The sequence below is a fragment of the Dermacentor silvarum genome, chromosome 1, assembly GCF_013339745.2.
Source record: "Dermacentor silvarum isolate Dsil-2018 chromosome 1, BIME_Dsil_1.4, whole genome shotgun sequence".
NCBI classification, from domain to species: Eukaryota; Metazoa; Arthropoda; class Arachnida; order Ixodida; family Ixodidae; genus Dermacentor; species Dermacentor silvarum.
In genome coordinates this window covers 246,925,918-246,953,285 of record NC_051154.1, presented here as the reverse complement: position 1 = coordinate 246,953,285, position 27,368 = coordinate 246,925,918, and the positions used below count along the sequence as shown (strand labels likewise).

The following is a 27,368-nucleotide window of genomic DNA, read 5'->3' as shown; positions in this document are numbered from 1 at the left end:
CCTAGCGATGGGACATCGGAACGTGAGTCTTTGTTGCCGAACGAACCTTGTGTCGCCTCGACATCCACACCAAGGAGCCGTGGCAAGAGAACAAGAGCGGTCACATCCTGAACAGATATTCACTCAACATGATCTTCCACTGCTACACGTACATGCGTAACAGGGAGCCTGAAGGCAGCGTGGAGGACACGAGCAAGTTTGTCGCCGAGAGACTCGGTTTCAGCGAAAGGACAGTGTTCAGGATGAGGAAGGAGGGGAAAACTTCACGTTTTTCGGGTGGCAAACTGTCGACGCCTTCGCCAAAGCGCCCATGAAATGGGTGCTTGCGTCAATTTTTCAATAAGCAATTTAAATAGCCATGTTGTTACAGTGCGTCAAAGGTAGTGGAGCAGGAGCATCAACAGCAACAACATTAGGCGAGCAGCGAGAAAGAGAAGGACGACGTGCATTATTGGCACCCACTTGCCCTACGGCTCCCTTAAAATAAACGCCTTCTACACACCCCGTAACAGAGTGGTGGAGGTGCTGGGTATCTAAGCATCCAACGATAGAATCACTACAACCTGAACCTCGTCGCAGTCGTCGACTGGCGGGACTTCCACCATCCTCAACAGCAGGCATGTCTCGAGAAACTGAAGGTCCGAGGCCGACGGGCTCTTCGCAACTGTACAAGAAGCCACCAAGCTTTGCTGGGACTGGCGGGGAGTTGGAGGACGAGTGGTTGAAGCTGTACGGTCGGGTGAGCAAACAATAACGGCTGGGACTCCGCCGCTCAGCTGTCAAATGTTGTGTTCTCGTACGACAACTATGAGAACAGGCTTACGACCTGGGATACGTTTGTCCAAGAACTGAAAAAGTGCTTTGGGGACTCCGCAACGAGAAAGAAACGAGCTGAACAGACCCTGTCCCAAAAGGCCCAACTCTCTGGCGAGACATGTACCATGTACATAGAAGAGGTCCTCAAGCTATGTAAACTAGTGTATTCTAGTGTGTCCGATGAAGATAAGGTGGGTCATCTTCTTAAAGGCATAGCTGAAGATGTATATCAGTTCTTGAGAGCCAAAGAACACCTGACATCTGTGGCCGACATAATACAACATTGCCATACGTTTGAAGCACTGAAGATGCGTCGAGTGGCACCAAAATTTGGCCGTTTGGCGAATGTGCCGACATTGGCCTCCCTTGACGTGAGCACACCATCCGATCTGTCGTCGGCGATACGACAGATAGTCCGGGAAGAGCTCCTCCGGTGCCACAAAATCGGCCGTTGTGGTAGCGACGACTCTCGAGGCAATGAGCCCGTACCACCACCTGCGTCGTGGCAACCCTCTATTAATGCAGCGAACGTGGACGATTACAGAGCTTTGCTTCCGCCTGAACCCACGAAAAGGCCTCGCTTCAACAACGAGCAGCAGCGCCGCACTTCTTATCCGGCGCAGCGGTACCGTACCACTTATCAGGGTACAGATAATACGACGATCATAACAGATACCCCATGCGCGCTGGCGGAAATGAAGGCTTCGAGCAGCACCGTGAATTTAGGCCTCCTTGTGTGTGCAATAGTTGCGGTGTCCCCGGCCACATCGCCAGGTTTTGCGACCGCCGTCGACTTTTCCAAGAAGAACCTTCACAAGCGACGTACCAGTCAAATTATCGACACTTTTCCACTGTCATGGTCTCTACGCCCGCCAAATAATCGTGGACTTCGTCAAGGTAGCTTCCCGAACCCATCACCAGCCTCCGATCGCAGCTTAACGCCACCGCCTGCTCCACGTACTCGGTGGTCTCCATCGCGGCGGCGTCGCCTGCTATCCCCACCACCGGAAAACTAGGTAGTTCGGCCGATGGGGGTGAGGTCGCTGGATAGCGTTCGCTGCCAGCCGACATTCCTCCGCCAGTTTTCATGCTGAAAAACAAAGTTCACGTGTCTGTTGACGATATACCTACATTGGCTCTTGTGGATACTGGGGCAACGATTTCCGTGGTGAGCTTAAATTTTAAAGCCCTACTGGGACAATAAGTGATGTTTTCTTGTAAGAATATTTGCACGTTTCGTAGTGTTAATGGAGCCCTATCGGTGTTTGTACTGCGGATGCGTGTTTGTGGGGCAAAGTATTTACCACTGAATTGGCCGTTATTCCACGATCCACGCATGATGTTATTTTAGACATCGATTTCTTGCAGGAGTGTGGTGCAACCGTTGACTGTCGAAGGGGGAGCTTTCGGTACAACACGAGGTTATGAAGCTGAACATTTCGACAGAATTGCCTGTCTGGTTGGGAAAATTGATTAAGACTTAGAGATTGACGCTCTCTCCCCCTTCCTCTTTGTTACGACGGACCTTTTAAAAGCGGCACACCGCCACCTCCGAAAAATACCCCCTGAAGAAGGAGCCGAATTGGTTCCGAAACGTCGGGCTAGTAAATTTCCCTTTTGGTTGGAGTCAATCTCTAAGTCTTAAACACGAGGTTATGACAGGACTCGTCGTGAACTCGCCGTGTGAAGAAGGTGCCTTTTGTGTTTCGGAGGCCATCGTCATTCCTCCACTATGCGCTGTATGCGTTCCCGTCATTTGCTCTGGTACCAACCCCGCCACATTTGATGCCGCAACGGAACCTCTTCCTTCGGCCTGTGTAAAGAAGAACGTTTTCGTTCCGCATTGTTTAGTGTCGGTAGTTGAAGGACACTCTGGATTATGGGCAATGAACTACGCGGCCCAGCCCATACTTCTGGCACGAAGCTCGCTCTCTTCAAAGAAGAGACACCGGCGTTACTGGCTGTACTCGGAGCTGCATATGAGTCCCTCCATCCCTGCCCATCGGACTCGAAGCTACTTCAGATGTTGAGAAAGTCGCTCAGCACGAGTGAGCGCTACACGTTAATGGATGCTCTATCCAAGCACTCGCAAGTGGTTGACTTTTGCCAGACTGACACGACGTCCCCAATTCCGACGTCTCGAATACACCATCGTATAAATACCGGATCAGCGCACCCTATACGACAGAAGCTGTACAGAGTATCCCTGCGACTGAGCGCAAAATAATTGGTTAGCAAGTTCAGGAAATGCTGCACAAGGAGTCCGCGAGTCCCTGGGCTGCACCTGTCATTCTTGTTAAAAAATTACACCATCTTCCCGTAGGGGAACCCTGAGTAGTATGCCAAGCAGCCATGGGGTCGACTCAAGGTAGTTTTATCAGCGGTATAAATTTGGACATGCAGCAGCACCAGCAACGCGCAGAACTGTTGTCGACGCCGTCGGCGTTTTGCCCGCGTCGCACCGAACGCGCGCGGCGTTGGTGACTGTTGCCGGTGCCTCTCGGGCGCCTACCGTCGCGCCTCTAATGGCCTGTACACGCTCGAGCCACCCATCGCCGCAAGCCGCACCGCACTCGCGCGGTCCACTTAAAATGACCGCTCTGACGTCACGAGAGGCGGTCGTGAACTATTGCCAGTATGCAGCATGTATGCGGCGACCACACAAACATGGCGCTGGTTCGAAGCGAAGCGAAGCGCGATGCCTAGGCGCCTAGGTTGCTGTGGCAGTTTGTTTTTTGTGGTTTTTGGGATCATTGCAAGAGTTATCGAGCACTCGCAGAGATAGTCGTCGAACGCAGCAATTCGCTGTACCCTGCCTGACATCTTCAGTGCGTGCGATCGTCAACGGCAACAGACGGAAATGTGTTGTGTTTACGCGAGGGTCGGAAGCAATGAAACCGGCGATTTCGTGTGTGTTGGGCCGTATTTCGCTTGTGCAGTCAGTACCAGCAGTACAAACGCGAAGGCCATCACATACATGTGCATTCTAAGCATGACACATGCATTCAGTACGCGCCAGAATGAAAAATTACACCATCTTCCTGTAGGGGAACCCTGAGTAGTATGCGAAGCAGCCATGGGGTCGACTCAAGGTAGTTTTATGAGCTGTATAAACTTGGACATGCAGCAGCACCAGCAACGCGCAGAACTGTTGTCGACGCAGTCGGCGTTTAGCCCGCGTTCGCACCGAACGCGCGCGGCGTTGGTGACTGTTGCCGGTGCCTCTGGGGCGCCTACCGTCGCGTCTCTAACCTAAGCTGCTTCGCATTATCGCGCGCGTAGCCGCAAGTGTTGCCATTCGTTGCGCAATCCGAAGAGGAGAGGAGCGTCGGAGAGGCGAGGAGGAATGCCGAGAGGAGAGGAGATGAGAAAGGAGAGGAGAGGAGGGGGAGGAGGATGCGCATGAATGCCGAGAGGAGAGGAGATGAGACAAGGAGAGAAGAGGAGGGGGAGGAGGATGCGCATGCGCAGTAGGGGTGTGGATGCACGGTGGTTGGATGGATGGAGGGAGGTAGGGAGGGAGGGAGTGACACAGCCCCGAGAATAAGATGCTTCGCATCTAAAAGAAAGGTGGCAGCTGGCGATTCTGTGTTGATTATCGGCGGCTAAACAACGTTACCAAGAAAGATGTCTACCCACTTCCGCGTATAGATGATACCTTAGACTGCCTTCATTCAGATTCTTACTTTTCTTCGGTAGACTTGAGATCCGGCTACTGGCAAATCCCGATGCATGCCGAGCATAAGGAAAAAAACGGCGCCGATAACACCCGATGGACTTTTTGAATTGTCATGCCATTGGGCTTGTGCAACGCACCCGCCAGCTACGAACGATTCATTGATACTATTCTGGGAGGTCTAAAGTGGGAGATATGCATGTGCTACCTCGACGATGTTATTATCTGCAGCGATTTCGGCGCACATTGCAAGAGCAAAACACGCGTCTCGGTATTGTACTCAGCTGCATACAGAAGGCTTTGTGTTGTGCTCTGCTCTAAAGAGTGCCATTTTGGTGAGCGCCAAGCCTTGGTGTTGGGGCATCTTGTGGACAAAGACGGCGTCAGGCTTGACCCTGCGAAGACAGAGGCTGTTGAAGCATTTGAACCACCTGAGTCTGTAAAACAACTTCGCAGCTTTCTTGGGCTCTGCTCCTATTTCCGGCGGTTAATTCCTCGATTTGCTGACGCCGCTTATTCCTTGACAAGCCTCCTGCATAAGAACGCCGCTTTCGATTGGACGCCTGATTTTTCTGCTTCCTTTCGACAGCTGAAGTTTCTGCTAACGTCGCGACAGATCCTCCAACACTTCAATCCTTCCGCGGCAACAGAAGTCCACACAGATGCGAGTGGTGTAAGTCTTGGTGCTGTTCTGATTCAGCGCTCGGATGACAAAGAACACGTCATCGCTTACTCAAGTCGGTCATTAAGCAAACCCGAGCGTAACTACATGGTGACTGAGCAGGAATTTCTTGCTGTTATTTTTGCGGTGCAGCGATTTCGGTCGTACCTGTATGGGCGTCACTTTACGATCGACACCGATCATTATTCTTTGTGCTGGCTCGGGAATCTTCGCGATCCATCTGGACGCCTTGCAAGGTGGGCCCTGCGTCTGCAAGAGTACAGCTTCACTGTATCCTACAAGAGCGGCCGACGACATGCTGATGCCGATTGCCTTTCCCGGATGCCTCTTAGTACAACGGAATGCGACGCTGACACTTTCGACCACCTCATCGCATCCGTACACCATGATTTCCCAGATGCCACAACCTTCGCAAGAAAGCAACGTGATGATCTGAGGTTAGAGCCACTTTTCTCTGCCTCGAAAGAGTCGACATCATGTAGTTTTCGTGTTCGGGAGGGACTGCTGTAGAAGAAGAATTTCTTGGCCACAGGGGCACGGTTTCTTCTGGTGGTGCCACAAGCCCTCCGCTCTTCTGTTTGCGCGTCGTGCACGATGATCCAATTTAAGGTCATTTAGGATCCACGCGGACACTCCATCGTGCCAAAAAAATATTTTACTGGCCTCAAATGCGGAAGACAACGTAGACATACGTAGCCACTTGCGCCGAGTGTCAAAGTCACAAGAGACCTACTGCAGCTCCAGCCGGCTTCTTACAGCCTGTGGTGCCGCCCAGTTCCCCCTTTGAGCAAGTAGGCACCGACCTCATAGGACCGCTCCCACGTTCTTTCAAAGGCAACCGCTGGATTATAATATGTGCCGACTACCTGACTCGTTTCTACAAGACGGTAGCACCCTCTGCAACTGCACTCGCGATTTCACAGTTTATGCTGCATTGCAATATACTTCGTCATCAGTGATCATTTGCGACCGTGGCCGTCAGTTCACAGCTGATGTTCTTGAACAACTTCTACTTTTGTGCGCCTCCAACCTGCGACATTCAACGCCTTATCACTCGCAGACCAATGGTCTGACAGAACGCACGAACAGAACACTTGGGAACATGATATCCATGCACGTAAGCTCGGATCACAAGAACTGGGACGAAGTATTGCCGTTCGTCACTTACGCATACAACACCGCGCAACATGAGACCACTGGATACAGTCCGTTTTTCCTTCTTTACGCTTGTCCGCCGAGGTACACATTTGACACTATCTTTCCTTTTGGTAGTCACGAGGACGCTTGTATCGCGGAAACTCTCTGCCGAGCGGAGGAGGCTCGGCGCTTCGCTCGATTACGTACTCTAGCTTCACAAAAGCATTACAAATCCCGATACGATAGTCGGCACTGGCAAGTCACTTACGATCCGGGTGACCTAGTGTGGCTATGGACTCCCATGCGTAAACGCGGTCTATGTCAAAAACTGCTCGCTGACAATGTTGGACCATTTATTGTGCTTGAGCGTCTCAGCAAGGTGAATTATGGAATTGGGCGCTTCACTTCCCGTGGAAGATGTCCATCCAAGACCAACATCACGCATGTAGCCCGCGTGAAGCCGTTCACTCAACGAAAGCCCCACTAACTTCTCGCCCGGAGGGCTTCATCTGCGAGAGGAGCCATGTTACAGTGCGTCAAATGTAGTGGAGCAGCAGCATCAACAGCAACAACATTAGGCGAGCAGTGAGAAAAAGAAGGACGACATGCAGTATTGGCACCCACTTGCCGTACGGCTCCCTTAAGATAAACGCCTTCTACACACCCCGTAACAACATTTCAGAATATTTCAGAATAAAGTAAGGTGAAGTGCAGTGACCATAGGCTAGTGAGGTCTAGGATTTCTCTCAATTTGAAGAGAGAAAGAGTAAAATTTGTCAAAAAGAAACACGCCAACCCAGACGCAGTAAGGGTAAAAGCAGACCAATTCAGATTGGTGCTTGCAAATAAATATTCATCTCTAGAACAGGAAGATAAAGACAACATAGAGGTAATGAATGAAATCGTGACTAGGCTGATCTCAGAAGCTGCAAGTGAAATGGTAGGTAAGGCACCAAGGCAACCAGTAGGTAAGCTCTTCCAAGTAATAAAGGACAAAATAAAGAAACAAGAAAATATGAAACTGGCAAAGTGAAAAGATCAGATAGAATTCGCTCAACTGTCAAAACTGATCATAAAGAAGAAAGTAAGGAATATTCAAAATTATAATGTGGAAAAGATTCAGGAAGCAGTAAAACACGGACGCAGCATGAAATCAATAAGAAGAAAACCTGGCATAGGGCAAGGCAAGATGTATGCACTGAAAGATAAGCAGGGTAATATCACCAGCAATTTCTATGAAATAGTAAAATCAGCAGAAGAATTCTATACTGACCTGTGCAGTTCCCAGAGCAGCCAAGCTACTTTCATTAGAAGTAGTGATGAACAGGATACAGTGGCTCATTCTATAACAACCGATGAAGTTAGAAGGGCAGTGCCCAGGGGAAAGCAGCAGGAGATGGAATAACAGTCGATTTAATCAAAGATGGAGGAGACATCATGCTAGAAAAGCTTGTCTTGCGGCCCTTTATACGCAATGCCTCACGACTTCAAGTGTATCAGATAACTGGAAGAATGCCAACATTTACTAATCCATAAGAAGGGAGACGTTATAAAACAAAAGTTATAGACCCATTAGCTAGTTTTAAATACTGTATATAAAATATTCACCAAGATAATTCCCAGTACAATCAGGGCAACACTTGACTTGAATCAACCAAGAGAACAGGCTGGCTTCAGGAAGGGATATTCTGCAATGAATCACATCCATGTCATCAGGTAATCGAGCAATCTGCGGAGTACAATAAACCTCTCTGTATGGCTTTCATAGGTTATGAAAAGGCATTTGATTCAGTAGAGATACCAGCAGTGATAGAGGCATTGCGTAATCAAGGAGTACAGGAGGCATACGTGAATATCTTGGCAAATATCTACAAGGATTGCACAGCAACCTTGGTTCTCCACAAGAGAAGTAGAAAGATACCTATGACGATAGAGGTCAGGCAAGGAGGCACACTCTCTCCAATGCTATTCACTGCACGCTTAGAAGAAGTATTCAAGCTATTAGACTGCGAAGGCTTAGGAGTGAGGATGAACAGCGAATATCTCAGCAACCTACGGTTTCCAGATGACATTGTCCTGTTCAGCAATAATATGGATGAATTACAACAAATGATTGAGGACCTTAACCCAGAAAGTGTAAGAGTGGGGTTGAAGGTTAATATTCAGAAGACAAAGATAATGTTCAATAGCCTGGCAAGGAAACAAGAATTGAGGATCGCCAAGCAGCCTCTACAGTCTGTAAAGGAGTACGTTTATCTAGGTCATTTACTCACGAGGGGACCCTGATCAAGAGAAGGAAATTTACAGAAGAATAAAATTGGGTTGGAGTACATATGGCAGGCATTGCCACATCCTGATTGGGAGGTTGCCACTGTCGTTGAAAATAAAAGTGCACAACCATTGCATTTTACTGGTGGTAACATATGGGGCAGAAACTTGGAGGTCAACAAAGAAGCTAGAGAACAAGTTAAGGACCACACAAAGAGCGATGAACACGAAAAATGTTAGGCCTAACGTTAAGAGACGGGAAGAGAGTCGTGTGGATCAGAGAGCAAACAGGGATAACCGATATTCTAGCTGAGATTAAGAGAAAGAAATGGAGCTGGGCAGGCCATGTAATGCGTAGGGTAGATAACCAGTGGACCATTAGAGTTGCAGAATTGGTGCCAAGAAAAGGGAAGCGCAGTCGAGGACGGCAGAAGACTAGGTGGCGTAATTAAGTTAGGAAATTTTCAGGCCCAAGTTAGAATCAGGTAGCGCAAGACAGGGGTAATTTGAGATCGCAGGGAGAGGTCTTCGTCCTGCGGTGGACATAAATATAGGCTGATGATGATGACGATGATTTCAGAATAGAAAGAAGTTTAAGCTCTTGTTACTTTTCTATCAAGTACGCAATATTTTTTTCTACATCAAGTTGGACACTGCTTTGTTCGCACACATTCCTAGCGAACACGCGTAGTGCCAGAAAGAATAGCATAGTTACAATTAGCATACCGGAGACTATTACGGGCCCGACTGAGGCCTGAGCCGGACCCGAGCTCGAAGGTCCCGAACCCAAGCCCTTGTCGGGCTTGCGTCAAAACTTGTTTACTCTGCCTCAAGCCGGCCCTCGGGCCCGACCGGGCCCCGGCTTCCGATAGACCCGATCCCGTGAAACGTTGTACTGTCGCTTTTCTGTCGAGTACTGCATACTTACCGGCGCTGCTTTTCACAAACGATGCGTTCATCTACGTGTATGAGTTGCAAGCTGGACGGAAAACGATGAAGTAAACATGACCTTAATGGCCAAGTGACGTTTGGCGACGCAGCATACTCGCAGCAGTGAAAACAGTTCGCACGAATGCGACAGCATTGCGACCGCATTGCGCAATGCTTTGAAAAAGCCGCCCTTTTACTGAATGGTTGGCGGCACTTGCGTATCCTGTCGTCTGAAACAGATGAGGAGGAATACAAGTTATACTGTTGCTCAACACCTGTGACATGCTTACTCACTTTACAATTTTGAATTCTAATAAAATTACTGCCGACGCAATGCGTTTTATCTTAGAGGGGCCCTGAACCACGTTTTATTGAAGTGGAGAAAGACATTTGAAGTGAAAATAGCCTATTTCAGAATCACTTTGTCACAAAAAGTACTTCAATGCGTTCAGCAGAAGCGGAGTTATCGGCAATCAAACACGGCCTTCATTGTGTTCCCCTACCTCCTTCAATGCCTTGCACTGCGAAGGCTACGGCGGAGTGGGGCGGCGCCACAAGGCTCCGCCTCCGAGACGTCACTGTGGCGCGCAGTTCAATTTCATTTTGGACTTTCGATTTTGGTGCGTACGAAGCGCTAAACGTAAGCCAAATGCGGTTGTCTTCAGCAAACCGCATTGCGCTTAGCCAGTGGACTCGTGGCGGCTCTCCGCCGCGGCTGCGGTGTAGCCGACCGCCGCGACCAATAGCAGCGGCGTATTGGAGTGTGCTTTATTACAAAATAAAGCACATAGAAATGAGCGAGGATCATGGGGTTTTTGAAACGAGAGCGTTTGAGAGAAAGGTGACTTCGAGCTCCGCTCGCGAGCTCCACGGACCACGTACGACATCAGAACTTCGCTGAGATGTTCACAACAGCGTATGCTACCCGCGGACTGTGTTATTTCACCAAGCCCGAGGGGTGGTTCAGGGCCCCTTTAATGCCTGAACCACCCGGTGGAACAAAATAAGTACCAGATGCCCGGTGAACTATGCCGACACGTTCTGTCGCAGTGACTACTACCCAGCAAGCAGGGCACAGCATGTCCCGGCGAATCAAATGAAAGCGCGCCGCGTGCCCGTAATTCCTTGCAAAATAGTTATTTGTGGGTGTCGCTGAATCTGTGCGAGTGGCAAAGTGGCAAACAAGTGCCTGCTAGCAAGTGGAAAAGTTGCTCTTTATCACCAGTTATTTGCTGCGATCTAAGTAAATTTTCAATCTTATCGATGGATCTCGGTCCTCCTAAGTGAAGCACAGTTGTTTCTTATCTTGTATAGCGACGTCTGCAGATTTGCCTAATTTGATGCATTCAGACATCAAGTGGCTGTAAGTGCTCACCGCTGAGAAATCAGTGACACTGGACGCTCTTGCGCTAGTAACAAAGGAGAACGTTCATTACTGTGCTCTCGGCCCGCAGCACGTTAAGCTTGGGAAGACAGGAAGAACAGGACGCAGTGTCCTGTCAAAATTTCTTATGTGTATCCAGTTGCCACCGAAAGCTACATTAACAGAGAAATGAACCTATTGTAATGGCCGTCAGCAAGTAGTATGTTGAATTCTCTAAGCTGATGACGTATAAGCCTGTAGCGTTTCACCATTTCGCAAAACGAACAGAACACCAGCCTCTCAGGTCACTTAATGTTTTATTTAAATTAGAATTTTAACCAGAGGTCAACGTACGTTGGCGCGCATGGCACTGCGTCGCCTTAGTTGACTAAAAAATAAGTGAGTGACACGGGAAATGAAATTCCACTTTATCCTCTATTACATCGGGAATGCATTTTTAAATTACATAAAAGAGCATGCCAATTGTTCATTCAATGGTGTTTCTAGGGCAAACCTTAGTGCAGTACAGTTGGTAACTCATCACAGAATGTATAGCACTGTACATTACAATAATGTATCACCAATGCCATCTTGAACAGTATCTATAGTCAGCCATTTGAATTGCAGTCGAGCTTCAACTAGGTAACCGTAGCGTAGGAACCTGAAAAATGAATACAGAACTTCTCCAGAACTCGAAACGCGGCACATTGCTTGACGTATTAGAAGTTAGCGTGCGCCGGCACGCTGATTTGTCTTCTCGAACAGAAGACAATCACTTGTATTTCTTAAAAAAATGCACAGCAGAGCTGTCTTTAGCCGAAGTTCCATGTCATCGCAGAGCAGCGCCGAAATGGGCTTCCCAGGAAACACATTTTGAAGACGGGGTCTTCTTTGAAGACTTCAGATCGATTTGAGATTTGTAAGATTTGGCTATCTAACTGGAAGGGACACTTTCTGACCACTTTCGTCAAAATAAGGCGATTTTAAGCATCTAGTAGCACGCAAGACAACCAAAAGGCCGTCAAGATGAAGCTGTGAACAAAAAATGTTCACCGAGTTAGAGACGAACTATGTACGGAGCTGTTATAATGCTTAATTAGCGCAAGAAGGCCGCAATTAAGCATGCATTCGTTCAAACTTCGTGGGCCTAAAACCGGAAGCGGAAGTGTGACATTACTTGACAAAAAATATGGGCTAATTACGGAGAAAATGATGGCCGATCTAGAAGGCTGTCCAGTCTAATCAACAAGCTACATGGTACACAAATGCACCCGAGAAGACCTGGTCCTTCTTTCATGTCAACCGCTGGACCAACCGCTCTACCAACCGCTGTACCATGTCAACCGCTTTCACGTCAACCGCCTTATAGCACATGTCTCACGTGACTTTTGCCAAAAATTTTAATATGCAAGTAAAGTCCAGGTTCTTCTGTACCACTCCTCTACTTGGGCGTCCGAGACGCACCGCCAGAGCCGGTCTACGCAAGTAGAGGATGTACTGCCGCTAACGATAGCGGCGACGGGTTCACTGGGCGCTTCTCGTAGATTAAAGTAGACACAGATGACGAGAAAAAAAACATTTTCTATTTACAACTATTTACAAAAATTTACAAATACAAGTACACATACAAGGCGGAACTGGTACGCATAGGGCGACCCTATATCGACATAGGCGATGGTGCATAGCAACGCGTAGTTTGTCCAGAACGCTTGGACGGGGCAACGGGGCTACGTTTTCTACCCTTCGGTGCCCCGCCCCAAGCATTTACCACCCAATCGCCACCAAGTGGCTATGAGTGATCCGCCGACGCACCAATCACGAATCATGTACTAGGATCGTCTTGTTCGCTGGCACTTCCAGTATTACGCTTCTCCCAAGCGGCCTTTTCTCTATCACCTTTTACGGTGTCTTTCTCCCTCTCCCTCAAAACAACATACAAATAGAAACAACGCTCCAAGAAAGGGGGGGGGGGTGACAGATGCATAGCATGCGTGCTCCCGCGCAAAGCCACAGCGCCCAGCACAATGGGTTCAATAATAAAATGTCACAGTTTCGCCCTAAGGGCGAAGCAATGAATGCGATAGCAACACAGCAATGTCATACGATGTAAGGTGAGCGGCTTTGGTAGCAATATAAATTGTAGTAAACATGAGCTGATCAAGTAAGCAGGTGTGCTGCGGCGTACGTAGACCGACATGAAGAGAGACTCGATGACCACGAGAAGGTGCGTGTGAAACGGTGGTGTTGATGAGAAGCGCTTCCCGTGGGCAGCGCGTGCGAAGGGACACACCTGTAGCGCTGCACTGCCTGATGCGGGCAGCATTACATGTGTAGCGTGCGTTGGAAAATGTGGCCCGACTATTACTAACTGAATGAACAAGCGTGGTGTGAGCGCGCACAAACAAACATGAATAGATCACACTGAATGACTGCAGACAACGACTGTGAAAACGCTGGCAGCAAGCCCATACGCTGCAGCGGGCGAAGGTACGTGCGGTATATCGCTTCAACAGAAACTGAGCGGCGGATGCACAGTGCATAAAGGTCAGAGCCGTGTGGAGATAAGAGACGGTGCGGTCGAGCGACGAGCGCGGTTGTTGGCAGAGTATAAGTGCGCCCCCCCCCCCCCCCCGCTCCCTCCGGCGCTGGCCTCCCGCTTCCTCGCTTGCGCGTGGGAGAGATAAGAGACTGTGCGGACGAGCGACGAGCGCGGTTGTTGGCAGAGAAGTGCCCCCCCCCCCCCCCTGCTCCCTCCGGCGCTGGCTTTCCGCTTCCTTGCTTGCGCGTGGGAGATTGAGGGCGTTCGCTCTCCGTGATAGCGCGCGTCCCCGCACGCTTCCGCTGGGGCATACGGCGCGCGGCGAAGATTTTATCTATACGGAACCTCACGGCGACGGCGACGGCCGACGGCAGAAATCCGGTTGAAGTGTCCATATAATTGCTATCGCAATAAAATCCTAATAAGCAGGTAGTACCTGCAAGCCAAAGTGGTTGACCTTTGGTGTGACCCCTTCCCCACTCGTACTTATTAGAAAAAACGACAGCTTAGCTGCGGGTCATACGTCAACTAAAGCTGTCAACCGACACTTCAGGCTCTGTTCAGTAAATGCTTGCTCAGAGAAGCTTTTCACGACGGTCTCCGAAACGGGTTGTCAAAGCGGTTATAATGTGAAAGGTGCCCGAGTACTGCGTTTACCCTTTCGGTGCCGATTACACGCCCGGAACGCGCACATCCGTAGACAGCGGCAGTCAGGGACCTCTTAGCTTTTGATGTCAGGACGACCGCACGCGTTGTATGTGACAAAGCACCGATATTCCCTCTTCTTGAGGTCCACTTTGTCCACTAATGGGCACTAAACGCGTCGTCGTGCGCCGCCCCGTCATTGCTCAGAGCCAGTCGGTCCGCAAGTACAGCTGGCCAACTGTAATCGCGTCCGTCACGTTTGACACCACTTGAAAGCGTGTCCCCGAATGAATTTCGGAACCGTGCGCCACAACCGACAAGGGTCGTTGACGCGTCACGACTTGCGGTCCACTAATCGCCCCTCCACGTGCCGGGTTTAACCTGGCTGTGTCAGGAGCCGTTCGCCTGCTCATCTCGGTGCTGTCACCATGACAGGCATCCGCCGCCGACCAATTATCCTATTGTGCATTGCCTGTCGAGCAAGGACCATCGGCAACCCACCGCTAGCCATTTCTCTCCCCTTTCTTCGCAGCCGTTTCGTTTGGTGAGACCAGGTTGAAACTAAACGCCGATCTTAAGCCCTCCGAGCAGCAATTAAGGAACTAACTAGCGCTTCTATAGCAGCAGGCTTACAATGCAAGTGCCATGTAGCTGGACAGAACCAGAGTAATGTTGTATGCCGTCGCTTGGAACAAGTTAGACTAGTTTTTGTATTTCGCCTTTTTACAGAATTAGTTAAATAATCAACTGCTCAAATATTACATTCAGAGCATTAGTGTCAATGGGAAACTTGGATGACATCTTGAAAATTTCTGGATTCAGGATTCCGTTGCGCAATTCGTGCTAGAGAAAAGCTTTTTTACATGCCTGAAAGAGAGCCCGAAAATACAAAATAAGTAACGCGGGGAATAATCGCGCTGCAATACTTTGCAGTAGCATTACAGGGTACATTGTTGTGATCTTTATCTGCTGTTACATGCTGACGCGCGTTCATTAAGACTACTGACTCATTTTGTCCCTTCAAGATTGTCCCTCTGTATTCACGATCACCATACATTATCAGCCCCTTACAAATTATTTTTTAAATTTTCTTTCTGTGCCGAGGTGCATCTGCATGTCCTTTCTGTAGTGAAGAAGAAGAACAGGGAGCAAGCAGTAGTGGGGTGCTCTCATAGATGTAGGGCGTGAGCGCAGATCACGAGCTCTTGGCGCCGAGACCGTTGCTCTCTTGCGACTATACTTGTTTTTCGCCTGCCGCTTGCCGTCAGTAAATCTCCTTATCAAAGTGATGGAGGCGCTGGGTGCCCTCTTCAAACCTGGAACTCCGAAGCCGGACGTTGCCCACCACTGCTCCGACAATGCCTGATGACGCCACCCAGCAAGACTCTGCCCAATCTCCGTCGGTCATCGTGTCAAGCGTGCTGCGCCAGCGCGATCCCGCTTTCTTTAGCGGCACCGATTACCATGATGTAGAAGATTGGCTATCGCCGTTTGAAAGAGTGAGCGCGCACAAGTGGGACGACAAGACGAAAGTACGCAACCTCCTGGTCTACCTAATAGACGTCGCAAACCTCTGGTTTCGTAACCATGAGTCGGACTTCGCCACTTGGACCACTTTCAAGACGAGCTTCGCGGAAGTGTTCGGTCGACCCACAGTGCGCAAGCTTCGCGCTGAACAGCATCTACGAGGACGTGCGCAGCAGCAGGGCGAGAACTTCACCAGCTATATTGAAGACGTCATTGACGTGCAAGCGCGTGAATCCTTCTATGATTGAGCAAGACAGGATAAAACACATCATGAAAGGCATAGACGACGACGCCTTTCAGTTGTTGCTGGCCAAGGACCCACGCACCGTGTCGGAACTCGTGACCTTGGGCCAGAGCTTCGACGAACTACGTAAGCAGCGCGTCCTAGCTCGGCGGCAGACGTCAACAGACGATTACCTCGCTGCGTTGACCATCGGCGGCGCCCTAAACGGCGCTCCTGTCACAGATTAAGGAGCTTGTGCGTGAGGAAGTCGCTGGACAGCTTTCATTTTTTCCGACCGCGCAAGTGCCTACGCCCTCTCTGACTGCAACTATCTGACAGAAGATACAGGAGCAGGTCACCGAGGCTTTGCCGTCTGCCTTTCAGCCTACTGCTGTCACCGCACCGCTATCATTTGTGGTGCCGTCTGCTGCTCCGCCGACTCCTGTTGCCGCGCCTCTGACGTATGCGGATACCGTCATGAAGGCACGTCCTCAACCAGTACTGACCCCTCCACCACCAATTCGACCACCAGCGACGGCGCTTTTCGGAGCGCAGCCACAGTGCGCAAATCCGTGGCGCACTGCAGACAACCGCCCGATCTGCTACGCTTGCGGAATTCCGGGTCATGTTGCGCGCCGACGCTACGCGGCGACCACAGTGCGCCGAGATATCCTGACTACTCCTTCCGACCTCCCTATCGCACGCAGCCAGAACGAGAGCCTGAAACATACGCCCGTGATCACCAGCCCACTTCCGATGCCTATCCTTTTGCTCCTCGTCGGCCCCCCTCACCGCGCCGCCGTTCTCTTTCGCCTATGCGTCGCCGGTCCAATACTGGTGAGGCGGAAAACTGACTACCGCAGCTTCTGCGGCACGAGCTGCGCCGTCGTCAGTCTGTCTAAGTCCTCGCTTGTCCCCCGCCAATGTTATTGAAGTGTTTCTTGACGGTGTACGGACTCTTGCGCTTGTGGACACTGGCACCGCTATTTCTGTAATGAGCCATACGTTTTGCCGTTCTATCCGTAAAGTGACGACGCCACCTTCAGGGTTTTCTCTCCGTACTGCGAGCGCACAATATATTCAACCCGTTGCAGCATGTACGGCCAGGGTGCTCATACAAGACGGGATCTACAGCGTTGAGTTCCTTGTGCTGGCCTCGTGTTCCCATGACCTGATCTTCGGGTGGGATTTTTTGTCCCATAACCACGCTGTTATCGACTGCGCTCGTGCTCAGGTAGAGCTCGCTGTGTTTCCTGAGACGCCTTCCACCCATGTGGCTGGTCCTGGGGATAGAAAGCTTGTCGTCACCACCGATATTGACCTGCCATCTCAGAGTGCCGTCATTGTTCCCGTTTCCGGTGCCACCCTTTCCGACGCCACCGTTCTGTTCACGCCATCTGACTTGTTTCCTCGCCGCCACAATACGTCACTTCCTTTTGCCATCCTCGCGATTCATGAGGACAATCTCGGACTACTTGTTTGCAACCCCAACTCAGGCCGTCTGACTTTGTACCGAAATGAAACGCTTGGCCACGTTCAGTCTGTAGACGCTGCTGTTATCGTACCCCTTGACCCCTCTGAGCCTGAGACTCAGCATCCGCTGAACGCCCTGACCCCTCACCTTGCGTCTGACGCCGTGCTCTCGGATTCTTTTCACCATTCCATTGACAGCGACCTCGATCCGGCTACACGGACGCAGCTTCTTGCCTTTCTACACGAGTTCCGCAGTTCGTTTGACTTACCGGAAGCGTCACTAGGCCGAAGTAATGCGGTTGTTCACACGATTGACACTGGGCCTCACGCTCCTTTGCGACAGCGCCCCTACCCCGTGTCACCTGCGGAATGTCGTGTCATTACGGAGCAGGTTGACGACATGCTTCAGCGCGGAGTCATTACTTCTTGCAGCCCGTGGTCCTCTCCTGCTGTACTGGTCAAAAAGAAAGATGGCTCTATTAGATTCTGTGTGGACTACCGACGCCTCCACAAGATTACTCACAAAGACGTCTATCCTCTTCCTCGAATAGACGACGCTCTCGATTGCCTTCAAGGTGCCGAATTTTTTTCTTCCCTCGACTTGCGATCAGGATATTGGCAGGTCCCTATGGCGGAGTGTGCATGATCGTGCAAATACGGCGTTCGTCACACCGGATGGCCTGTATGAATTTACCGTGATGCTTTTCGTACTTTGCAATGCGCCCGCAACGTTCGAACGGATGATGGACGGCATTTTACGCGGCCTGAAATGGAAGATATGTTTGTGCTATCTGGATGACGTCGTCGTGTTCTCTCCCGATTTCGCTACACATCTCTCTCGTTTACGCACAATTCTACGCTGCCTTACAAACGCACGCCTTCAACTCAACCTGAAGAAATGTCACTTTGGGGCTCGCCGGCTCACCATCCTTGGCCACGTCGTCTCCAAAGATGGCATTCTCCCGGACCCGGACAAACTACATGCTGTTGCCGAGTTTCCGAAGCCTTCTACCCTTAAATAACTTCGAAGCTTTGTCGGCTTGGCCTCCTATTTTCGTCGCTTCGTCCGAAATTTCGCCTCCATCATCGCACCGCTTACGAAGCTCCTCGCCGGCCCCAGCGACCTTTCCCACTGGACACCGGCCTGCGACGACGTATTTGCGACACTGCGCCGCCTACTTACTTCGCCCCCCGTGCAACGCCATTATGACCATGCTGCGCCAACCGAACTACATACTGATGCCAGTGGTATCGGTCTTGGTGCAGTTCTCGCGCAACGCAAGCCCGGCTTCTCTGAGTATGTTGAGGCCTATGCAAGCCATGCCCTCACCAAGGCGGAAGCGAATTATTCAGTCAACGAAAAAGAGTGCCTCTCGATTGTATGGGCGTTAGGAAAATTTCGCCCCTATTTGTACGGCAGGCCTTTCGACGTTGTCACCGATCATCACGCACTCTGCTGGCTGGCTTCCCTCAAAGATCCCTCTGGTCGTCTCGGTCGATGGGCTCTTCGTATTCAAAGATTTGTACATTCGCGTCGTTTACCGATCCGGGCGCAAGCATTCTGACGCGGATGCGCTATCTCGTTCACCCGTCAAATCCGAAGCAGGGCCCCCTTCAGCGGTCGACTTTTCCCTGGATGCTCTCACCATCACCGACATGCCTTCGGAACAGCGCAAAGACCCATGGATCGCGTCCCCCTTGAAAGTTCTCTGCGCCTCTTCACCCGCTACCCAACCCCGTGCCCTTCGTCGACAAGCCAAGCATTTCCTAATACGCGATGCACTTTCATACCTACTGCCGCAACTACCTGGATGACGGACGTAAGTGGCTGCTGGTCATACCCAAGCACTTGCGAGCCGATGTGTGTGCACACTTCCATGCTGATCCGCAACATACTCATGCTGGCGGGCTGAAAACGTATCAACGGCCCCGCCAATGCTACTACTGGCGTGGGATGTACACATTTGTCCGTAAATATATACGGTGTTGTTCCGCGTGTCAACAACGGAAGACGTTTAACCATATACACCCGGTCAGCTGGAGCCTTTACCATGTCCTGCCCGCCCTTTTGAACGCATTGGAATCGACCTTTATGGACCGCTTCCGTGCTCTGTTTCTGGCCATCGCTGGATAATTGTCGCGGTGGACCATCTCACGCGATACGCAGAAACAGCTCCACTCCCTGCGGCTGGTGCTCGTGACGTCGCTTCCTTCATATTGCGCCATTTCATACTCCGTCATGGTGCCCCACGGGAACTGCTGAGCGACAGAGGCCGTGTGTTATTGTCCAACGTCATACAAGAGCTGCTCCGCTCGTGTCGTATTGTTCATCGCACATCAACTGCCTACCACCCTCAAACGAATGGGCTCACGGAACGTTCCAACCGCATGCTCGCTGACATGCTGTCGATGTACATTGATTTTGATCATTCCACGTCGTTCTCCCCTTCGTGACTTCTGCGTATAACACAGCGACACAGTCTACGGTGGGCTTCACCATTCTTTCTTTGATATGGCCGTGAACCATCCTCCACACTTGACACAATTTTACCGTACCGCCCGGACGCCTCCGAATTCAGTGCGATTAATGACGTCGCCCAGCATGCAGAGGAGTGTCGTCAGCTGGACCGCTCGTTCACGTCCGACAGCCAAGCCCTCCAGAAAGATCGCCACGACACCGATGAGCATGTGCAGAGTTTTGCCGTTGGATCCCTAGTCTAGAATCCAACGACGCCCACATCCCGGAGGACATCGCCAGTGTGCTTCGTAAAGGACCTAAATATGGACTGGAACCCAAAACCACAGCTCACGAGTTAGCCGCAGTAAATAGAAGTATGGCGGCAAAAGCGGAAATGGAACAGCGAGAAAGGTGTCTACTTGAGGGTGCCGATTGTCTCTACAAATGTGCTGCGAATCGCAAATGTGAGGATAAAATGTATTCAACTCAGCGTATTGTAACCTATTTCAAGCAAAAAGATCTGTGCCTTTTGCAAGCAGACAAAGAAGGCGGCTTCGTTGTTTTACCTAGAGGTACTTTTAAAGACAAAGCTGTCATTGCCATCAACAAGAATTTCGCCCCCCCCCCCCCCCCCCCAGGAAGTCCGCACATCCCGCGTGAAGAAAACTTTTCTTCGTTTCTGCGAAGATAACAACCTAAAGAACTTGCAAAAAAGCATAGAAAAAAGCAAAAATGACTCGTTCGTTGTGTTTTTTTAGTGCAAAAACGCACAAGCCGGATATCCCTTTCAGGGCTATCGTCAGTGAATGTGGCACTTGGCAACTCGAGGTCAGCCGTTTTTTGTTGAATTTCCTCAAGCAACTAAAGGTTGATGACCCTTTTTTAGTTACTAACTCCGACGACATCATCAGCTTTTTGCGTGATAACCGCAACATTGGTTTTGGCCTTTCCGTAGATATAGAAGAATTATTTTACTCTATACCACATCGCGGATTGTTTGTTGCCATCGAAGCACGCATAGATGCCCGTCGTGAATTGGAATTTGAGACTGCAATTGGTCTTAGTACCGACAATTTTCTGGCCTTATTGGAAGCCTATCTCAAAAGTACTTTTATTCTTTTTGACAACCAACTCTACTTACAAAAGAAGGGCATTTGTAATGGTTCGTGCTTAGCGCCCTTGCTATGTGACCTATTTCTTTCTGAAATGGATATAATCCTTGACAACTGCTTTAAGAACACGCATGCGATAAAAGTTTTAGATATGTAGGCGATTTTTTAATCCTTTTGGACGAACAGTGTTCCTCTAGTGACAATGATGAAATCAGCACAGTTTTAAGCCTTTTTAAACTTCATGGCAATGGCCTATCTTTTACGCACGAGATTCCGGTTAACAACGCGGTGCAGTTTTTAGATTTAAACATGCAGTTTTTAAAACAACATGTCTGTTGGAGCTATTCACCACGTGCTAAGAAAGAGCTTTTACCTTACGATTCTGCCCACTCGAAAATTATTAAACGAGGGATCGCTACAACCTGCCTGGGATCTGCGTTTAAGAAATCGTGCGTTCACAGGATCAGGACTAGTTTTGACAATCAGATTGAGCGGCTTTTAAAAGTCGGCTACCCTCGCTCGGTGTTGACGTCCGTAGCGGAATCTTTGCTCCAGAAGCTGAAAGGCACCAAAAAGCCTAAGGTGGGCGATGGAGTCGAGTGCAACGCTCGAAAAAAGGCACAAGTGGTGCCGTACCTTCACAAGGTTAGCCACAACCTTGAGAAGGTGGCGAACAGGTACGGAGTACCTGTGGTTTTTTCCGCCCCGAACAAGCTGGCCCATCTCTGCCCTCAAATCACGGGTGGCGCTACGAACGGGTGCACAGTACAGCACGTTCAGCGTTACGTGCATTGTTCCACTGGAGTGGTTTATTTCATTCCCCTCAGCTGTGGCAAGTGGGCAAACGGGGCGCTGCGTCAACGACCGAATGAGAGAGCACGCAAATCTTTTAAAGAAGGATACTACCGCGCACTTGTCTGCGCATTGCAGGTCTTGTCCCGACTGTGAACCGCTGTTTTTTAATGTCAGGATCCTAGGCAAAAGCAAGAACAAAACCGCTCGTGAACTGCTAGAGGCCTACCACATCCAAATCTATGGTCTAGCCAGCGTTAGTCAAACGACCGTGACACTTTATAATTCGGAAATGAGATTGTTAAGCATATAACGTGACTACGCTGCCTTCGGCTGACTGGCACCCTTTGTGTGTTTTATGCGTTTGCGCATGCTTATGTTTGTGTATATATAGCAAGCCTTGCTTCGGAATAAACAGTTGTGAGCGTAGCGCTGGTCTTTCCTTTCCTCTCGTCTTTCACTGTTGTCTTTTATTTCGAGTTTTGCGCTATTAAGTATCCTGTTCAGTAAACACCAACTCGCCCAAGAAGAAGTTATTTTAAGCAAACTACGTTTTGTTCGCCTTAGGACCGCCTACGTCTTCATTCTTTCACTTGCCTTGCATCAAATTATTTCGGGGAAATGCGATGCGCTTTCATTGCAGCTTTTACCTTTATGTTCGACGCACCATCCTTTTTAGGGACTTCTTTCGTTTGAATATTTCTTCTTTTTTGACGCATTTACTTCACACCCTCTCCATTCCATATATGACCCACTGTGGCCAGTTAGTCACTATGGGGGTTGCGCTGCTAAGTTCATGGCTACATGTTCGATCTCCGTCGCGGCGGCTGGATTACAATGGGGACGAAATGAGAAAAACCTTGCGTACTTAGATATAAGTGCGTGTTAAAGACCCCCAGGTGGTATATACTATTCAGGATTGTCTCTACTACGTCGTGGCCTTATAATCATATCCATGTTTGAGCATGTAACAGCCCCGAATTTAAACTATTTTTATTCAATATATCAAAGTAGCCACACCGATTGTGCACCTGCAGAAACATTGGTAATAAGAGAATGGTCATACAGATTCCGCATTGTTGTGGGTAGATGTCCAAACGAGGCATAGCCGAACAAGCATGAAACATTGAATGTTACTGGCTCTTACGTTGTGTACTTCAAAAATTTCGCTAATGCAGTTGTAATAGCGTTCGTCATCCTGCATTTAACATACGCAGGTCTTCCGAGAAAACAAATAAACATCTGAAGAACTATTTAATAGGATTCTAAGGAGTGAATAAGCGCTTTTACTTTTGGATGGCTGATGAACTCCTGCAATCTGTCATATTAGGGAAATAAGCTATGTTTTCAAAAGCTTTCATTGTCTCTACTACTGCGTGCTAATTAGTATATACATTTAACATAAATTTCCCATTTCTAGACGCCACAAACCTATTCCTAATAAACCTTGGCCACTGAAAGTCTGTCTATAAATCCAATCCTTGTTCACTTTCATTTTTTACAGAGTAATGTATCCCGAGAACGAACTGTGAGAGTTGACCTCTGCCTGACTGATGAAACAACAGCGATGTCGAGCCACGAGGACTACTGTGTGCACAAATACGAATGTGTGTCGTTTCTGCACTGGAAGTTTGCTACGCAATGCAGTTTCGCTTTGCATTCACTGCGTATATTGAAACCCGGCACCGGCTGCAATATTCCCATGCCTTCTCTGGCTTTGCGTAAGAGGATATGTGTTTATTTGCTGGCTTGTTTGCCGGTTGGTTCACTATACAAGTAGTCGGTCGTTGCACATCCACCCGGCGTGCAATCTCACGAAGGCCTCCAGGCGTGCAAGCATGTAAAGACGATACGTATTTTCTGATCAGACGTATTGCACTAACAGAAATTGGGAAGCGTGCCTTCTTGTTAAAGAGAGCGGGCCACAACTTCGCCGAAACCACGTAGACCGGAATCTATGGTGGGCTGCGCCTGTATTAGTAGACATCCACTCTCGTTTCGTTGAGCACACCTTTTTTTCGACCCCACCTAACAGTTTGTTTTCTTCTGCAAATGGTATGTTCTTTATGGTAAAGCAGTTGCTGGTCCGACGACAGGAGATCCGATGACAGCACTATGGTAACGCACAGCCACGCTTCTTACTTTGTACATATGGTAAAATGACAACGATGATTTTTCTTTTTCATGAGCACAATCGCCGTTATAAATGCTGTCTAATCTTTGCACAAGCTAAATGTGCCCGCGCGCCAACACACAAAGCCTTGAGAACCACATCAAGTGTTTTAGTGGTGCGACAACAGCAGAGTTACGAAACGTGATGTTGAAATTTTGGTTTGACTTTTTTTTTGTCGAAATTAACTAAATAGGCGCAAAATCTGAAAACCATTCTTAGAACATAGAAAGCTGTGAAATGCCTGTGAACTAGACTATGACTATGACAAGTATAAGAGGAATATCAAATTTATTATTATTTTTTGCTTTTATCCCTAATTGTGAGTTACTGCCCCGCACATGGTTGCCAACTGCTGAATATCTGGAACGTGTCGTTTCTTCTAACATCATCCTAGACTCAGTTCACAATTTAATGTTGTGAATAAGCTGATGAAGTAGTATACTTGCTGCAAAAAGTTTCAGTAAAGAAAGAAAGAAATACGGAAAGACAGACAGAAAGAAAGAAACCAGCTTTCATGCTGCTTTTTCTTCTTCTTGCCTCTCCACTGCACACACCCCGAAGCGCAGGAAGTTGGATGGCATCGTATAACTCACTCAGGTCACGAATAACTTTTTATTTTCAAGTTTGGTTGAAAATAGAGATAACGTCATTATGTTTCCCAGACATTAGCACTATAAGGCATATATGCACCCCTGAGTCTGCACTATCCCAAACATGAAATGTAAACGAGCAGATGAAAAGAGCGAAATGACGAGTGCTATTTTCGCTCTCGTCAGAACTGTAAGTTTAGTAGCAGCCTGCAGGGTACAACATTTGCTGGCAGTGGGGCACAGCAGACAACATTTGTTGTCTGCTGTGCCCCCATTTGTCCCGCCGCACTTTTTTACCCCTAAATTTATTCCAGTATTTGAAATAAAACAGACCATAATGCTATTCACGTTATTGACAACATATATATGCACAACATATTCACTTCGTCCATAAGTCTTGCATCCACTTACGGCAGAAAAACAAACACATTTGTAACGAGCTGACAAAATTGAATACGCCTATCTCCCCAGAGTATCACTCTGCGGCATGTCCCCTAAAGATAATAACATTGCGCAGCAGGACTTCTGCCATAGCCTGATGTAAATGCATATCTGACTCATTCTCAAGGTTAAAAGGGAGCAGTTGCAAGGAAGCACTTTATTCATTGGAATAGATGACCAAAAAGAGCAGCAACCAATACGACATTAGCTCTCCATCCTGCGTAAGCATGTATGAAAATGTTGTTTTCGTTGAAGATCGCCTATGCGCCGGTGTCTTTCCACTGGAAGTGTGGGTAGCACAAAAACGCAGATAAGCCGACCACGTTAAGCTCATTTTGTTTATACAGATTCCTAACACGCGTGAGTTCCCATTGTTCTCAAAAGAGTCTGTAACAGTCACTACGCGTGTTATTAGCGGTAACATGCGAGTTCATTCCCACCGCGTATATACTTCACCAAAATATGCACACGTCACCGGATTAATCAAGTGGCTACATTTAGGAAGTTTTGGAGGCTTACGTCGATTATCTGAGCCCTCTACCAAGCTCAGCAACGTCATCTTTTCTAGCATGAATTTTGCGAGCACTGCCGTAATGTGGCCAGCAGACGGCACTAGACATTTATAAACATATTTCTGAGTGTCGTCAGTGAACCCTCAAACCTCTTGGAATACACTGTAGTATTCACCAGCATTTTATTTCTAGTTCAGTTAGTGGAAGCAGCAATGTTTATAGCCGTGGCAATGGCGTATATTCGTGAGCCGCTTAAAGGAAAATAAAACGACAAAGGAGACCTAGAACAATCACAAAAAAGTATGGCCCGGACGCTATACTCATTCGTACACGGGCCTATTTTCTGGCACGCGATATGTCGAGTAGTCTATTTAATAAAGCGTATATCAAAGACAAATAATTAGCCAGAAGCTCTAATGAACTTGAGTTCTGAAACGTCCTTCTTTCTCTCTATCTAGCGTTTGATAAATATAGAGCAAGCTGCCGACCTCATTTCAGTTTTATCTTTTTGGATGCACTGTTTGCGAAGCAGAAACGATGATGTTGAAGTCACCAGCTTATTATTCGATTGATTGTGTGAAAGCAAATGACGACCGGTAGCAAGGAAACTAGAAGCGGGTAGAAAAGGCACAGTTGTCACCATAGGGAACTCTACACAACGACATGACTGTATTTGACGGGAACGTAACTATATTTTCATGCACTGTATATACGATATAGCGCATGCGGCTGTCGACGTTTCTTGCGGCATTTTTTTCTTTATTTCGCTGTTTATGATGATACTAAGTTCATGCAGAAAGGGAGAACTACAAGTAGGAGAAATGGAACACAGTTAACCTTCTTTACAATGTACAACCTTGACCTTGAGGAGATCAGATTTATAGTGCTAGAAATGCCAACTGATAAGTCGGCTGGATTAGATGGGAACTGTAAGGTTCGTTAAATAGAATTTTGACGCCCTCGGACCAGTTTTATGCTACTTATTTAATCATTCCGTACGAGTAGCAACGTACCCATCATGTTCAAAAACAGCTACGTTTGTTTAACTCTATAAAGGTGACAATCCCTCCCCGTGTCTCTGCCATGAGTGTAATTAAGAATAATTAATAATGTTTGCAACCATTTTCATATGTTTATTGGAAAGTATAACATATGCTCTCTCACCAGCTACAAGGTTACAGACCAAATCTTTCTACCTCCACTGTTATTGCGACCCTTACTCAAATAAATAACACAGCTTTTAATGTAGAATGACAGTTAATTACCAGCAGTTATCTTCTCATATCTGATAAATACTTTTGATAACGTTGGCCGCCAGTATACATCCCAATAAACTAACACCTTATGGTTTTCGTGAGAATACCTTTCAGTTAACTTTTAATTACCTTAAGGACCACCAATAGGCAATGATAATGAATACCACCACGTCTTCTAAGCGATATTTTCACACCGGTGTTCCACAAGATTAGGTGCTAGGACCATTACTTTTCGCCCTATATGTGAATGACTTATCGTACAATTAGAGTCTTCTAACGTACTGAAGCGCGCTTACGATACGTGCAATATAATTACAGCTGACAATCAAGCTGATGTTAAAATAAAATGAATGCTGCTCAGTGGTTCTCGCATCATATACTTAGCATTAACACTAAAAACACAGTGTATCACCTTCTTCTCCATGTAGAAATCTGTGGACACTAGAATATGACATAAAGATAATAATAAACGAAGCTCAGATTGAAGGAGCATCTTCAATGGACCTTGGAGTCACGATAGATACTTTCACTGGACACCGCAGATTCAAGGGATTCGCTCTGAATTAGCTTCGGGATGTCACGCCCTTATTAAGGCCCGTTATTTCTTTCGTATTACTATGCTATCAATGCTTCATTCTGCTTTCATTCATTGTCATTTTTCATACAATATTGAGTCTTGGCGGGGCACATACGAAAATGATCTGGACCCGGTCAGGTGGCTTTAAAAAACGCGCTGTGAAAATTCCAACCAACTC

General features: G+C 48.4%; 1 protein-coding gene across 1 annotated transcript in view; it reads left to right on the top strand.

Annotated features, from left to right (window-relative positions):
• The window catches only part of LOC125942124 (uncharacterized), a 50,968-nt gene extending 27,034 nt beyond the window's left edge, over positions 1-23,934 (top strand). Inside the window, exon 6 of the mRNA XM_049660220.1 lies at positions 23,146-23,934. The gene's annotated coding sequence lies outside the window, so the exon portion shown is untranslated. The remainder of the gene's footprint in view (positions 1-23,145) is intronic.
• The last annotated feature ends 3,434 nt before the right edge of the window (positions 23,935-27,368 follow it).